This window comes from Enhydra lutris, unplaced genomic scaffold, assembly GCF_002288905.1.
Source record: "Enhydra lutris kenyoni isolate GAN:26980312 unplaced genomic scaffold, ASM228890v2 scaffoldscaffold48, whole genome shotgun sequence".
In the NCBI taxonomy this organism is placed as follows: Eukaryota; Metazoa; Chordata; class Mammalia; order Carnivora; family Mustelidae; genus Enhydra; species Enhydra lutris.
Window position 1 is genome coordinate 10980856 of NW_019154132.1, and position 14309 is coordinate 10995164.

The window sequence follows — 14309 nt, forward strand, 5'->3', positions numbered from 1 at the left end:
AGATCCTTTATTCTTCCAGAAGATAGAGTTCAAGTCAAAATGTAAAATGTGAAATACTAGAGACCAAGGAAGAAATACATATTCTCAGAGACCTCTGAAGGACATCTAATGAAGTCTTCATGGAGAGAAGGTAATAACAACTTTTAATTCTTGTCTACTTTCTGCAGATGAGGAGTGCTGAAGAAACAAACTATTAGCTTTGAAATAAAGCAGAAATTCCTATTACAGCCAAGCTGCGGTGGTGGGGTGGCCTTCACAGCTACACTTTTTATTTCTCTAGTAGTGTCATCTGGACTCGCCGGTCCCGAGTATCCATCAAAAGTTTAATTGAGAGAGGAATTTTTTTTAAAAGATTTTATTTTATTTAACAGACAGAGATCACAAGCAGGCAGAGAGGCAGGCAGAGAGAGGAGGAAGCAGGCTCCCCACTGAGCAGAGAGCCCGATGCGGGGCTCGATCCCAGGACCCTGGGATCATGACCTGAGCTGAAGGCAGAGGCTTAACCCACTGAGCCACCCAGGCGCCCCGAGAGAGGAATTTTCTAATGGAAATTTATCATTTTTGTAGTCTTATTGGAATAGTCTACATCCACTCCTGCATTAAGCCAGATCTTTAGAAAGTTGAAGACATGGCCCAAATTACCTTAATGTAGCTAATTTTTAAAAAATTACTTTTCCTACTAGAAGGGTCCAGAGATAAAGATACTTACAACTTATTTTTATCTGGCTTTAGTATGTGTGTTTGTACTAGAATAATCTTCACTTGTTCTGATTACTAGAATAATCATCAAAATGAATTCTAGGGGAGCCTGGGTGGCTCACTGGGTTAAGCCTCTGCCTTCGGTCCAGGTTATGATCTCAAGGTCCTGGGATCGAGCCCCGCATCGGGCTCTCTGCTCAGCAGGGAGCCTGCTTCCCCCCCTCTCTCTCTGCCTGCCTCTCTGAGTACTTGTGATCTTTCTCTCTGCTTATTAATTTTACACCAAAATTCTTATGGAAAGTTCGATTGGGATTGTGTTAAATTTGTAGATCAATTTGAGAACTGACACCTTAATAATAAGTTTTTCAATCATGAATTAGTATTTCTTTTCATTTGTTTATATCTTCTTTGACTACTATGACTTCTTTGACTTCTTTCATCACCGTCTTCTAGTTTTAAGCGTATCTGGCATATATTTCATTAGATTTATACTAAGTGTTTAATGTTTACCGGTGCTATTGTAAATGATTTCTTAAAATTTCAATTTTTGATTGTTGCTAGTACAGGGAATTACTACTGATTTTCGTAGATTGACATTGTATCTTGTAACCTTGCTTAACTTATTAGTTCTAGAAGCTATTTTTAGATTCTTTGAGATTTCCTACATATGTGATCATGTCACCTGTGAATAGAGACAGTTGTATTTCTTCTTTCCCATCTATATTCCTTTTATTTCCTTTTCTCAGTTCATTATACAGACTAGGACCTCTAATACAATGTTGAATAAGAGTATGACAGCAGACATTCATTACTTGTTCCTTTTATGAGGCATAAAGCCTACAGGCTTTCAATACTAATTATGATGATGGTTTTGGGGTTTTTTTGTAGATGTTCTTTATCAGGTTGAGAATTTTACCAAATTCAACATCCATTTGTAATAATATCACAATTTGTAACATTACATTTGCAATATTATTACAAATGGATATTGAATTTGGTAAAATTTTTTGCCATGTTTATTGAGATCATCATACTTTTTTTTTCTTCTTTAAATCTGCTAATATGGTAAATTTTATTGACTAATTTTTGAATGTTGAATTAACCTTTCATTTCCTGGATAATGCTCAGTTGGTCTTTTTGTAAAATATATATATTTTTAATTCATGTGATACAGAGAGATACAGAGAGAGAGGCTGAGCAGAGAGAGAGGCAGAGAGAAAGGGAGAAGCAGACACCCTGTTGAGGGGGGAGCTTGACGCAGGGCTTGATTTGAGGATCCCGGGATCACGACCTGAGTGGAAGGCAGACACTCAACCATATGAGCAACCCAGGTGCCCCATGGTCTCTCTCTCTCTCTCTCTCTCTCTTTTTTTTTTTTTTAAGATTTTATTTATTTGTCAGAGAGATAGAGAGACAGCGGGAGAGGGAACACAAGCAGAGGGAGTGGGAGAGAGAAAGCAGGCTTCCCTCTGAGCAGGGAACCTGATGCAGGGCTGATCCCAGGACTCCAGGATCATGACCTGAGCCACCCAGGTCTTATATATTGCTGGATTCCATTTTCTAATATTTTGTTGAGGATTTTTTTTTCATCTGTGCTCTTAAGATTTATTATTTTGTTGTTTTCTTCTAATGTCTTTATCTGGTTTTGGTATCAGAATGAAAGTGGCTTGGGTGCCTAGGTGGCTCAGTTGGTTAAGCATCTGCCTTTGGCTCAGGTCATGATCCCAGGGTCCTGGGATTGAGACCCCCATCCGGCTCCCTGCTTGGCAGGGAGCCTGCTTCTTCCTCTCCTGCTCCCCCTGCTTGTGCGTTTTCTCTCTCTCTCTCTCTCTCTCTCTCTCTGACAAATAAATAAGTAAAATCTTAAAAAAAAAAAAAGAATGAAGATGGCTTGATTAAATATTTTGGAGGTGCTCTCTCCTTTTCTATTTCCTAGATGATTTTGTGTAGAGCTGGCACTATTTCTTCTTTAAAATGTTTTGTAGTATAGGGGTGCCTGGGTGGCTCAGTGGGTTAAGCCTCTGCCTTCAGCTCAGGTCATGACCTCAGGGTCCTGGGATCGAGCCCCACATCCAGCTCTCTGCTCTGCTGCTTCCTCCTCTCTCTCTCTCTGCCTGCCTCTCTGCCTACTTGTGATCTCTGTTAGGTAAATGAATAAAATCTTAAAAAAAAAATTGTTTTGTAGTATATAGCATTGAACCCATCTGAGCCCAAAGTTTTCTTTCTTAGAAAAATTTCAGGGGCACCTGGGTGGTTCAGATGGTTAAGTGTCTGCCTTTGGCTCAGGTCATGATATTTGGGTCATGAGATGGAGCCCCATATCAGGCTCCCAGCTCAGCAAGGATTCCGCTTCTCCTTCTCCTGCTGCCTCTCCCCCTGCTTGTGTGCTCTCTCTCTCTCATAAATAAATTTTTAAAAAAATCTTTAAAAAAAAAGAAAGAAAAATTACAAATATGAATTCAATTTCCTTAAGGTCTAGGACCATTCAGTCATTTGTTTCTTCTTGAGGGAGCTCTGGTAATTTGTGTCTCTCAAAGAATTCATCCATTTTATCTAAATTGTCAAGTCTATCAGCATAATGTTGTACATGATCATACTCCCTTCTTGTCCCTTAGGTGTTGGCAGGATCAGCAACAATATTCCCTTTTTCATTCCTAATATTGGTAATTTGAATTCTGTCTTATATTCATGGTCATTCTGGCTAGAGGTTTACCAGCTTTATTGATCTCTTCAAAGAACCATCTTTTGAAAACTAAAAAGTCAGGAAACAACAAATGTTGGCAAGGATGTGGAGAAGGGGGAGTCCTCTTAACGCTGTTGGTGGGAATGCAAGCTGGTGCAGCTACCCTGGAAAACAGTATGCAGGTTCCTCAAAAAGTTAAAAATAAAGCTACCCTACAACCCAACAGTTGTACTACTGGATATTTACTCCAAAGATACAAATGCAGTGATCCGAAGGGGCATGTGCACCCGAATGTTTATAGCAGCAATGTTCACAATACCCAAACTATAGAAAGAGCCCACATATCCATCGACAGATGAATGGATAAAGAAGATGTGATATATATACATATATATATACATATGTATATATATATATATATATATATATATATATGAATATGACTCAGCCATCAAAAAAAAAAAGGAAAAAAAGAAATCTTGCCATTTGCAACAATGTGGTTGGAACTAGAGGGTACTATGATAAGTGAAATAACTCAATCGGAGAAAGACAATTATCATACGATCTCACTCCTATGTGGAATTTAAGAAACAAGGCAGAAGATCGTAGGGGAAGAGAGGAAAAAATAAAATGATGAGATCAGAGAGGGAGACAAACCATAAGAGACTCTTAATCATAGGAAACAAACTGAGAGTTGCTGGAGGGGCAGGAGTAGGGGATGGACTAACTGGGGGTTGGGCATGAAGGAGGGCACGTGATGTACTGAGCACTGGGTGTTATATGCAACTGATGCATCACTGAACTCTACCTCTGAAACTAATAATACATTCTATGTTAATTAATTGAATTTAAATAAAAAATAATATCAACAAATAAATAAATGAGAAATGAAAAAAGAAAAAAAAAACCCACCGGCAAAGAATCAGCTTTTGGCTTCACTATTTTGTTTATTGTTTTTTCTGTTTTCCATTTCATTGATTTCTGCTCTTTCCTTATTATTTCCCTCCTTCTCTTGCTTTGAGTTAATTTACTTTTTACTTTTTTACTAATTTACTTTTTTTTACTTTTTACTTTTCTTTCCCACTTTCTTAAGGTAGAAACTTAGATTATTGACGTACAGTTTTCTTCTTTTCTGATACTAGCATATATAGTATAACTTCCTCTAAACATTGCTTTAGCTATATCCCCCATACATTTTGATATGTTGTGACTTCATTTTTACCCAATTCAAAATATTTTCTGCTTCCCCGGTGATTTCCTCTTTTACCCATGTACTATTTAGTAATCTTTCTTTTCCAAAGATTTGGGGATTTTCCAGATTATCTCATTGTTATAGATTTATAGTTCAGTTCTGCTGCGGCTAGAAAATATACTTCATGTGGTTTTTCAAAATTCTTTTAAATTTGTGGAAGCATTTCAGAATGTGAATCTAGGTTCACCTGGGTGTCTCTGTGGGTTAAGCATCTGCCTTCAGCTCAGGTCATGATCCCAGAGTCCTGGGATCAAGTCCCGCATCAGGCTTCTTGCTCAGAAGGGAGCATACTTCTCCCTCTGCCTGCAGCTCTCCCTGTTTGTGTGCTCCCTCTCTCTTTCTGACAAATAAATAAAATTAAAAAAAAAAAAAAGAAAACTTTCATTTTTTTCCTCCATTCAAACTTTAAAGTATACTGTAGCAGAAGAAAGGAAGGACTAGCTTTCTCCTTCATTGAAACAGAGTCCCTGGGCACCTGTGATGGCTCAGTCATTTAAGCATCTGCCTTTGGCTCAGGTCATGATCCCAGGGTTCTGGGATCAAGCCCACATCGGGCTTCCTGCTCTACAAGAAGTCTGCTTCTTGCTCTCCCTCTCCGCCTCCCCCCTGCTTGTGCTCTCTCTCTCCCTCTCTCATGTGCTTTCTCTCTCTTAAATAAAATATTCTTTTAAAAAAGAAAGAAAGAAAGAGAGTCCCTGCTCTCTGGCCTTTAGCTAGTTATGCACACAGAAGGCTTCGGTGAGAGGAGACTCCCTTGTGAGATGAAATCAGAAGCCTGCCATTCAGCCTTAGTCGAAAACAAAACTGGTTGTGAAAAATGTGTTAATTAATGTGACTACCTAGGAGTTTTCAGTGCTTTTTTTGACTTCCTCTGGCTCCCTTGCCAGGAGGATTTCAGGAGAAAGCTACTCATCAACCCAAAGAAGAAGCACAGAAATGCACATGCCTCTCTTCCTTGCATTTGTTCTATGGAATGACAGAAATGTCTTCGTCCAGCTGTAACTGGTAGACACAATGATGAAGAGAACAGTGGCTTCCAGAAAGACATACAAGACACTGCTATGAAGCCATCTTTGTTAAGGATATGAAAGATGCAGGCACTGTACTTCAAATGGAATTAAAAAATGGAATAAAAATGGAATAAAAAATGCAGGCATTGTACTTCAAATGGAATAAAAACTGACCAATATTTATCTGTGGTCAAGTGAATCCTCCTCCCACTGCCTGGTGCTCCTTCCTTCACAACCTCACAGACTCAGAGAATTTTCTCCCCAGACACTGCTTCCCAGAGGAAAACCGTCCCATGGGAAGGAGTAGCTGAATATTTGTGGAAAACTCCAAAATTTCAAATGAATGGGCATCAAGTAGTTGTTCCCACTTTCAATAATTATCAGTTCACACTTTCGATAATTATCAACCAATAACCAATTAAATTTTATCTGAACCCTCACTGACTTCCCCTAATCCCATCCTAGCCTTTTTTTTTTTTTTTTTTTTGAAAGAGAGAGAGAGAGCGTGAGCCAAGGGGAGGGTCAGAGGGGAGGGAGAGAGAATCTGAAGCAGACTCCACACCCATGGTAATATTTGTCTCAGGTGTTCAGGTCTGTGATTCATCAGTCTTATACAACACCTAGTGCTCACCACAACACATACCCTCCCCAATGTCCATCACCCAATCCACTCCATTCCCCCATCTCCTTCCCCTCCAGCAACCCTCATTTTCTTTCCTATGCTTAAAAGTCTCTTACGGTTCGTCTCCCTCTCTGGATTCCTCTTGTTTCATTTTTTTCTTCCTTCCCCTATGATCCTCTGCCTTGCTTCTCAAATTCCTCATATCAGAGAGATCATATGATAATTGCCTTTCTCTGATTGACTTATTTCACTTAGTGTAATACCCTCTAGTTCCCTCCATGTCATTGCAAATGGCAAGATTTCATTTTTGATGGCTGCATAGTATTCCTCTGTATATTCATACCACATCTTGTTTACCCATTCTTCTGCCGATGGACATCTAGGCTCTTTCCATAGTTTGGCTATTGTGGACATTGCTGCTATAAACATTCAGGTGCATGTGCCCCTTCGGATCACTACATTTGTATCTTTGGGGTAAATACCCATTAGTGCAATTGCTGGGTCATAGGGTAGCTCTATTTCCAACTTTTTGAGGACCCTCCATACTGTTTCTCAGAGTGGCTGCACCAGCTTGCATTCCCCCCAATAGTATACTTTTGACTTGCATGGCTTCTGTGCTTGGGGCCACGAGTGCTTGTGGTACTGCATATGATCCTAATGCTGCCTTTTGAGGCCTTGTTATGAGCCAGGCACATGGCAAGGGCTTTGCATATATTATTTCATTTAATCCTTACACTAAGCCAACAAGTTAGGTATCAACATCTCTGTGTTGTAAACAGAACCCTGAGGGATCAAGCAATGAAATAATTTGCCTGGGAACGTGTAATTAATAAGAAACAGCTGAGGTCCAATAACATATAATTCTGATTCTGAACGTGGCACTTTCATGGATGTTCAAAATATTTCTTAGGTTAAAGACAGAAAAGGAATGCCAGCGTAAAAGGTCCATGTGGTCTATCTAAACCAACAGGCCTATATTGAGTAACTTCTGCGTCCACGGAACTGGGTAGGAGCTGGGCAGAATCAGCGGGGAAACCCTGTTTGATCACTGCCTTGCAGATGCTCAGAATCCGGAGGCAGGGGCAAAGGAGGTGGACACAAGCAGATGCAATGAAAAGTGGGCCACGGTGCGGGCTACCCTGGAGCTACTGGTGAGAAGTGATGCAGAACAGAGAGGGAAAAAGAATTCTGATTTGGGAGACTCGAAAAAGCTTTTGGAGAACATAGGAGCTTCAGTGCCCCTGAATGAGTAGTAGGATATTAGCTAACAAAGTTTAGGTGGCTGGAGAGTAAAGATGATGAGTATTAAAGTATAATACTGCATTCTAATGACGTTTTCTTGGGGCCTTTGTTTACCCCTGTTGATTTTGGGTAAATGTATAAAACAGCTTACAGCTTTCCTGGCAACTCAGCACCTTGTACCATAGGTGGGTGGGAGCTAACCCCTCACCCGCTTCCACCCCCTTTCCATCATCCATGTCAACTGCTAATCAACTCTGGCTCATCCCCCACCCTCCTTTTTAAAAGATTTTATTTGCGCGAGAGAGTGTGCGCATGTGAGAGAGAAAGCGAGCATGCGCAGGAGCAGGGGGTGGGGCAAAGGGAGAGGGAGAAGCTGACTCCCAGCTCAGCAGGGAGCCTGACCTGACAGCAGGGCTCCATTCCAGGACCCCAGGACCCAGGACCTGAGCAGAAGTGAACAAAGTCAAGCAGAGAGAGTCAATTATCATATGATTTTGCTTATTTGTGGAGCATAAGGAATAACACTGACGACATGGGGAGATGGAGAGAAGGGAGTTGGGGGAAATTGGAGGGGGAGATGAACCATGAGAGACTGTGGACTCTGAGAAATAATCTGAGGATTTTGGAGGGGCGGAGGGGGTGGGTGGTTGGGTGAGCCTGATGGTGGGTATTAAGGAGGACACGTATGGCATGGAGCACTGGGTGTACTGCATAAACAATGAATTATGGAGCACTGAAAAGAAATTTGAAAAACAAATAAAAATTAAAAAAAAAAAAGAAGTAGAAGAAGGCAGACTCTTAACCAACTGAGTCACCCAGGGGCCCCTCCTGGTCCGTTTTAAAAAGCCCAAGATAGTGTTAGGATTACGAGTGGCTGTGATCCTCGTGGCCTGGGCTGCCGTTTATCTTATCAGCTTGCTTCTGACCTAAAGCATCCTTCAGCTTTTGCTGAGGTCAGGCAACTTGCCAGCTCCACCTTGGGAGGAGAGCCTGGGTTCCCTGGATAACTAGCTTTGTGCCTCTCTGATTACAACCTGATTACAACCCTGGATTATTCCTGGTGAGCAGTGACCGCTGTCACTATCACTACGGGAGGCAGTCAAACCCTCTGCTTCCTGGCAGATCTGGCAGAGATTCCTCTAGGTCTGTTACATTAGGAAACAGAACTCCCTTTTTCCAGCTCTTGAAAGGACTACTTCATTTTACATCTTTATTAGAGAAACCTGTTTCTCTGGCTTTAGAAGGTTAAGTGAGAAGGGATAGCTGAGCAGCAAGTTTTCTGTTCTATTTTGTCACCATCAACTGCAAAAGGTTAGCCTCTAACTGCTGGACCCTTTTTCCCCAGTCTGGTTGCTCCCCTTTCCCATCTCCTCCCAGCTACAGTGGCGATCGTGTTCTCAGAAAAGACAGATGGATTTTAATATTAATCAAAGCAAACCCTAAGTAGAGAAGTAAATCTACTACTATCCACTCCTGCCCTCCAAAGCATATGGAGCAATGAATTTAAAAGCCAAAAGCAAAGTAGTTTAATTATCCGTGCTAACAGTTCCTACAATTAATGAGGAAAGTTAACAACACTGCCTACCATCCTGTACTTGGAAGATCAAAGAACTTCAAAGTCATTGTTGCTAAATTATTTCCAGTGACTTTTATTATTACAACATTTGTAGCATGTAGTAGTGACTAAGGCTATCTATCCAATATTTCTGGTTTTCCTCCCCTATGCACGTATCCAACTTCCAAAACTCTGCATTAGATGACACAGCATGTGATTTGCTTTAGTTAAGAAAATGTGAGCAAATGGGGCACCTGGGTGGTTCAGTAGGTTAAGCGTCTGCCTTCAGCTCAGGTCATGATCCCAGGATCCTGGAAACCAGCACTTGTTGGGGGGAGCTCCCTGCTCAGCGGAGAGCTGCTTCTCCCTCTCCCTCTGCTTGCACTTCCCTGGTTGTGTGTGTGCTCTCTCTTGGTCACATAAATAAATAAAACCTTTCAAAAAAGAAAATGGGAGCAAAGATAACGGATGCCACCTCCAGACAAGCTTTGAGAGCCAATGCATGACCGCCCAAGGTTTTCTTTCCCTCTGCTACGGTGGCTGGTGACTTTCAAGGTCATGGCTACTCTGTCAACCAGATTCCCCTTATAATGACAACACTGTGTGGAGCCCCAGGACAACACCACAATGGACACAAACATGAGCTAACAATAAACCTGTGCTAAGTCTCTGACCCCAGGATCGTTATGGCAGCATTACCCAGCCTTGCTAGACTGATACATAGGGTTTCTTAAAGGCTTCTGAGGATTAAAGAAATGAGCCTCCAGATAACCTGCAGGATAGCTTTCAAAAAGTTTTTGGCTTGATGAGTGTGATAAAACACCCTCTACAAATTTGAGGGACGGAAGAGAATTTTGCCAAGCTTTCCAAAAAGGCTCACTGTCCAATCTTCTGGTAACTTGCATAAGGTATGACACACATATAACATATATGGTGTTATATGTTATATAACATATATGGCACCGTATAATAAGCTTTTTTCCCCTAGAACATTAAAAATGTTATGAAGTGACAAGACAACATGGAGGAAATTAACCTTGTATTTGATATTGAAAAAACTTTTAGACTTTGGTTCTTAAGACCTCTTATGCCCATATTCTACAAGACTAGCACTTTTCAGATATATTTGCTATCCTTGAGAGTTAGAACAGGCAAGTGTATTACTCAACTAAACAAACTTTTGCTAAGCAAGCTTCCCTGCACCCAAGCTACATTTTAGCACCCTCTGCTGAAGAAATTATGTGTGCCTCTGATCGGTATGGTGATTCCTGCCTCTGTGATTTTTCTGACTTGTGCTTTTCAAATATAAGCTCTGGAGAATATATTATTTACACTCTACTAAAAGAAATTTCTCCTTTAAACAATTGCCCTTCTGACAAACTATCCACCTAGCAATGGTGTCTTCTGCAAATCGTGGAGCAAAGGAAATGCAGACGCACATGCAGTCGTCAACATGAGTATAATTTACACATTTACAATGTAAAAGTACACCTGGTGAAAACTGGACATTTGTAATACCATACTCTCTCCCCGGCAACACCCTTTGCCTCATGCTCACATAGGGCTTAAGAGCTTCCAATCCCTCCATAATGTCTTCTGAGTTATTTGCCAAATCCCACTACAAATTATGCCATTCCCAATTAGTCATTCAACAGACCATGGGAGAGGCACAGCGCTAAGGGCAGAAGTTCTATTTTCAGCGAAAGGGATGTCAAATCTGTCCTCTGAGAGTTTACAATCTTATTGCAGAGCTGACTTTCCAACAAATGAAGAGATTGATGAGTGTTTAATTATGGACTGTAACATGTGATTTCAAAGGATACAGTTCGCTGGGACTATGCAGCGGGGAGAGCCAATGGACATGCGTTAAGTCACAGAGCCGTGACTGAGCTGAGATGAACAGAAGCCAACGGGCAGGTACCAACCAGCGCAAGAGCAAGGTGGGCAGGAGGTGGGAGGGCATTCCAGGAACGGCAAGCAACAGGTGTAACACTCCATGTTCAGAGGGAGCCTGACTGGTTGTAGGAGTGAAAGACAACAAGGTTCCAGTAAAGAGATCAAGGGAGAGGGGGGAGGGACGGGAGGCAGGGTCAGACCAAGGGCTTGTGGGTCATAGGAGGGAGTTTTGCTCTTGGGCTCAAGAATGCTGGGGGCTGGTGAATGGGGGTTGGGGGTGGGTAGGGTAGATGCTATCATCAGGACACCATCAGCTCTGTGTCGCAAAATGAAATGATTCCTGTTGGGTAATAACACTGGATATAATGAGAGTCATCTCCCTTAGACTCTAGAATTGAACCTGGTGCCTGACATGAGAGTTCTCCATGCTAGGCACTGTCTGTTTTTCCAATCACACCTTTCAATGGGTTCTATGGTTACTTATTGTTTTTCCAATCACACCTTTCAATGGGTTCTATGGTTACTTATTGTTCCCTGAGAAGACCCCCTATGTTCATTTGAAATGTACATTCTTCTTTCCCCCTCTCCTTTCTCCACCTATAGAAGTGCCAATAATTTTTAAAAGTTTATTTAAGTAATCTCTACACCCAACTTCGGGCTCCAACTCATGATCAAGAGCCACCTGCTCTACTGACTGAGCCAGCCAGGTGCCCCGAAATACCAATCATTCTTAAAAGCCCAGGGAAAAACCACCTCTTTGGGGAAACTTTTCTCTGAGTTTCTCAAAAGGAATTCTCCTTCTACTTCCGTAACATAGGATCTGCATTTCTACACAACACATTTCACACTTCTTTCTCCACGAAACTGTAAAAAAATGATAGGAATGATATCCTCCTCATCTTTGGATTTCTTCCCCATATTTATTGGATCATTCAGCTAAACTTGATAAATGCCTTTTTTAAAAAAAATATTTTGTCTATTTATTTGACAGAGAGAGAGAGAGAGAGAGATCATAAGTAGGCAGAGAGGCAGGCAGAGGTGGGGGGGAAGCAGGCTCCCTGCTGAGCAGAGAGCCCAATGTGGGGCTCGATCCCAGGACCCTGCGATCATGACCTGAGCCAAAGGCAGAGGCTTAACCCACTGAGCCACCCAGGCACCCCGATAAATGCCTTTTAAAGTGAAACTTCATTATCCATTTCATTAGACCCCTTAATAAATTTTTATTAAATGTACTGTAGATGCACACCAAGAAGGATATACGTGTACAGAAAAATACATTTAGACGCACAATCCTAAGAGCAGAAAGGGCAAAATTAATGTTTTGCTCGGGTTGAGGGAGGTCGAAAGTAGAGAAAGGGAGAGGAGGTGGGAATGAACAAGGAGATGAATTAGAGCAGGGAGCCCGATGCGGGACTTGATCCCAGAACCCTGGGATCATCACCTGAGCCAAAGCCAGATGCTTAACCCACTGAGCCACCCAGACTCCCACAATATAATCTTTTAATCTGGTAATCTATAAAGTCAAATATTCTATTTGTCATGATTAGACCAAGGAAGGAAATGAGCATCAACCATAGGCACGTTCTTGCTTGTGACAGTTGCTGTTATCTGCATAGATAAAAATCTGTTCCTATAGTTAGCTGGGTTAGTTGCCATAGAGAAGCTGGGGTGTGTTCAGTGCCTAACTATATAACTTCACCCACTTCTAAAAATTCAGCCATACTTACATAGATTTCTGGGAGATCAGGATAAGAGTAGGGGAGAATGTACCTGAAATGAAGATATTTTTCCAAGTAATGTCTAGAGGGAAAATTTGAACTCTTTTCCTCTTCCAGGTTCCTCACTCCTTTTACCCACACAGTTCACCCTTCTTAGTGATATCTCTTGAACCCATCCTCTCCTTTCCTTCCCCATGCCCTCCCCATGCCCTGGCCTTGGACTTCATTAGCCCACAGTCACATCTCTGCAGCTTTCTTGAGGTCACCTTGAGGCTTGAAGTGAGGTGAAATTTCTTCTCTGCTCTCTTAGGGTCTCCAGATAGGCCTAAGGACTAAACTGACATAAAACAGTTTAACAAGGGGGTGCCTTGTAGGATGATTATTATGAAGGCTGTGCCCTTGGTTTTGACCAGAGTAGAAGGTAGGAAAAGAAAGTGGCAGGAGCCATCAGAGGGAGAAGTAACTGCAGGCCAGTGACTCTGGGGCTGACCTCATGGGAGCTCTGGAGCTGTCTTGACTTGTGCTCAGATGGCCAGATCTTTGTGTTCCTGTGTGGATCAGTCCTTGGATGTGGCCATGCCAGCCCTACAGCTGGAGCCATAGTGTAAGACACTGAGAGGTGGGTGAATAGGGGTGGTAGATCGGTGTCCATCCCAGAAGCCAACTATACCGAGTTTGCTGGTCTTTTCTGCAATGAAATGATAAACTAGCTTTCTATAACATAGTACATAGCTGACAGTTTGGAAAAATAACCACATTTAATCTATTATCTCAAGATAAAGAGGATATCTTAATAAAGGAGAAAGTAGTTATTTTTAAAAGAAATGCACGCTACGGAGACGACATTTTGAAAACACGTCCACCATTATATGACTTAATTGTCAAAAACTACACAGTTGTGTCACACACAGAATTGAAACCAGAATTTTTTCACTTGTCCAAAATTTTCCGAGTCCTCATGGGTTTTTTACTTACTTGTAAAAATGATAAAAATGCAACATCTTCCAATGAAGGTTCAAGAACAACGAACATAGGAAAGATGGAAATTTGCTAACTGAATATTTATGAAAATCTTTGTATGCCAAGTGGATGGGACTGACAAATGTGGATCACAATTCAGAAAGTCAGGCCGAGATGCTCTGCTTTCACTTGGATCTTTTTTGAGGCATCTTTTACAATTATGACAAACTTTAAATTAATTATAAGATACAGTGAACTTAGATCACAGAGCTGCTGAGTCTCAAAGCGTTAACCGTTTTCAAAAGATTTTTTGTAGCAATGAGGACTGTTTGGTGATCATTAATGGGGGTGAATTGTGTCCCACAAATAGATCATTTGAAATCCTCACCTCTAGTACCTCATAGTGATTTTATTTGGAGAAAAGGTTGTTGAAGATAAACATTGGTTAAATTAATGACAAGTCCTTACAAGAGAAGGCAGAGGCACAGAGGGAAGACAGCCACGTGATGAGTTGGCGGAGATTACATGTACGCTGCCTCAAGCTAATTTGTGCCCAGGGCTGGAAGAGACAAGGAAGGATTCTTCTCTAGAGGCTTCTGAGGGGGCATGGCCCAGCCAATGCATTGATTTGGCACTTCTGACTTCCAGAACTGTGAGAAAATGCAGTTCTGA